Below are 3,448 nucleotides of genomic sequence, written 5' to 3'. Positions count from 1 at the left end.
GCGCCTCCCGCTCACGGTCTGGTGCCTTCCAGCGCGGGGCCGGGGCGTCGGGGCTGGCGAGCACCGAGGGGAAGGTGCTGTGCCCGGGGCTGGGGCAGCTGAGCTCTGAAACACCGGGGCGGGGGGGCTGTGTCCTGGGCCGAGGGGCTGTGCCCGGGGTCGGGCGGCACAGCCAGCACGCCAGGGCTGTTTACACCGGCGGAAAACGGGGAGGCTGTCCCGACCTCTAAATTCATTGCCAAAGTTCTCCCAGCTCCTTTCGGGAACTGCAAAAGCCCCCAGGAGGGCAGCGGGCACCCTGGCAGCGCAGCAGTGTGACACAGACTTCAGGAGCGTTCCTAAGGACATCCTTGGAGGGGTGGCATGAAAATACTGGGAATGGCAGAAAAAATGGGAAAGCGCACCAAAAATGGTGTGGTGTAAAATATAAATATTGCACCACGTGGCATAACCCCTAAGTATATTACTGCTCAAAGAGAACAGATGTAATGGCAGAAAAGACAAGGTTTGGAAGTCAGCACGAAGCCCACAGTTGCTCAAGGCCCAGCCTGCAGCTGGGCTAGGACTTGGTTGCAGCATCAGAGCTCTCGTTCACCTCTGTACTTTCTCCAGATCCTGCACACGATCCCTAGTGTGTGTGTGCCAGGTGAGTTGCCCTGTTGAAAAAGCTGTAGGCAAACACCCAGCGCAGACATGCTCTGGCTGCTCTGCACCAGCTTAGTGATGCAAAGCAGCTGTAAGTCAGGCTTGAGCAGCTGAGTTTGGAGTTTTCCAGCTGCTTGGCATTGCTAGGGAGCACGAAGCAGTCAGAAACACACCACTGACTCCGATCTGCAGCCTTGCCAGAAGTTCCACTGAGCGTTGAGGCATCAGCCTTTGTTTTTTCTTTCAACTGAGCATGAAGATGCTGCTGACCACAGAAGAATTTCTCAACTTCCATAAGAGTCTGGGCAAAGCGCTTATTTTTTTTTATTATTTTTTATTTTTTTCTGGGAGGCTTCACTGGGAGGACCTGGAGCTCTAAATCACGGCAGAGATGGAAGTGCTCATCTGTTCCATTTTTGGTTTGGAAGTAGGCTTGTCACACTTTTCTTTGCATTTTTGGATGGCAGCTTCAAAAATATCCTGTGGTTTGCTTTACAGTTGCCTAGCAGGGAGTCCGTTTCCCTCTGTGGATATTTATAGCATTTATTGGGTGACTTCATAGACTCTACCAGTCACCTTGCCTTAACATTAAATGGACTAGTCTGAGGCTGCCTTTTATTCTTCCTCCCCCTTTCTGCTTGCAAAAAGTAACAACCAGCCTCACTGCTTGGAGACTGTGAGTCTTGCTCTTCTCTCTCTCATCCACTTGAAACCATGACCTCGCAGTAGTTACAGCTGAAGCATATTGCAGCAGCATTCTTCAGCAATAGAAGGTGGTGAGATGTGTCATTATGGCACCACTGACCACAGTTTTCCTAAGCTCAGGCTTGACTCACAGGCACCAAAGTGTGTGACTGAGATACCCAAGGTGGCTTCATTATAGGTGGAAAACACAAGGATGCTGAAGTACCATTGAGTCCTGTTACACAAAGGAGGAGACATCAAGAAAATCACACTGAAACACCAGCTTTGCTAGTACTGCATCTTTCCTGCTAGCTTGAAGCCACACCTGCATGCGTTTCAGTGAAAAGCAAACCCTACCTTTAAGTGAGTTTTCTTAAGAAAAGAAGAATACAAGCAGATTCCCTAGAACCGAGAGATTCCCTACTCTTGCACCAGTTGATGCTTTTTTGTCCTCAACTGCTTTCATCACACACATACCCACAAAAATAAGACTCTGTAATGACAGTGAGGGTGCAGGCAGGCTAATGGTCCTGCCATGAGCAACTTGCTCTGAACACTGCCCACTGGTGCATGTCTGGAGAAAGCTGGATGCATCCTGAATATAGGATTTCTGAGATGCCCAGGATGCTGATGACAATGAGGAGAGGAAAAGCTCCCAAGGAAAGGCCAGGATTGGTTCTTATGATTTACAAGTTTTACCCTACTCCTCATTTTTTCCTCTGCCTAAGCTTACATATATCCTCACTATCTCTGATACTAAAACTTTTTTTAAAAAAACATTAAATCATTAATTGATAGAGCTTGTAACAGAATAAACCATTTCCAAAGAGTTTTGACTGAAGTTCAGCAGCTGAGGGCAGTAGGTCTGAGTTCTTCCTACCTTTAGATCACAGCTCTGCTTTGCAGCATTTCTCTGCTTGCTCTTCAGCAACCCCCAAGTCTTTGTAAGTTAAAAGTTGTTGATATCCAACAGCTCAAGAGCCAGTTATATGCTAACAATTTCACTCCTTCTCAGCATGCAGATTCCTTACAGCCTGCACAAGGTAGAAAGAGCTACAAGCTTCCTATTTTTCCCTGTCAGTTTGGGAGGTGTGGGAAGAAGAAAGGTACTTTGGGATAGGACATTGCAAACTACTGAATAAAGATTGTTTTCTGGGAAGGCATAAGGCATGCATTGCCTCTGAGGAAGGAAGAAGGTAAATATGGTGAGGGAAAGAACTGAGGTGGAGAGTATGAAGCACTAAAAATCTACAGAAGAAAGGAAGAGAGGTACAGAAAAGAAAAAGAACAGAGAGGGGATGGGGTTGGAAGATGGGTGAACATGTTAGATGTGTCCCTGCTCCATTGCCTTTAAGCCAGCAAACCGGAGTGGATGGGATGCAAGTAGGAGGTGAAACACACTGAGTGGCCCAGACATAACGTGGGGGGCTCCTGCCAGGTGTTCAAATGAGGAGAAAAGGGAGACAAAAAAGCATGGGGCAGACCTTGGTACCCTGGCATGAGAGATGACACGGGTAAGTGCATGAGATTTTGAGGAGGATGAAGAATGCTTGGGGGCTTGGGTAGGAAACGACTGCCACGATCTCCTGATGTGCTGCAAGTCCAGCCTGCAAACAGTACAAAATGTGTAACTGTTGACTGCATACAGTGTTAGGTGGTTTTCCCTTTTAATCCTTCCTCCCCTTTCTAGGTGGTCCCTCTCATAACTTTCTAAAAGTCCATTTAGGAACGCTCAGAGTTACACATTAAGAAGAACCCAACAAACTGCATAAAAAGAGAACGCCAGGAGGACAAAACCAGCACCGTCCCCCCCCCCAGCTCTCTTCCACCCCTCCTCACAGAAAAAAAAACAAACAAAACACAAACCCCAAACAAAAGCACCTTTCTGTGGTTTAGATTGAGCGGAGGCTGCATTAGTTCCACTCTTAGGAGAAAAATTAGTCCAAGTAGTGGCCCCTTTTGTATGAAGCAGTGGCCAGACCCCTCCCTCCCCCTTCCGAGAGCAGGGCTCTTCTCAGTAACGAAGACAAACTGCTTTCCAGGAAAGCGAAGGTACAGGGGTTGCCCAGAGCGCAGTGACCTAGCGCGGCTGCGGGAGCCGTGCGCTGCTGCCTGCGGG

This window comes from Chaetura pelagica, unplaced genomic scaffold (assembly GCF_000747805.2).
Source record: "Chaetura pelagica isolate M959 unplaced genomic scaffold, ChaPel_1.0 scaffold752, whole genome shotgun sequence".
NCBI lineage: Eukaryota > Metazoa > Chordata > Aves > Apodiformes > Apodidae > Chaetura > Chaetura pelagica.
This window is presented reverse-complemented; position numbering follows the sequence as displayed.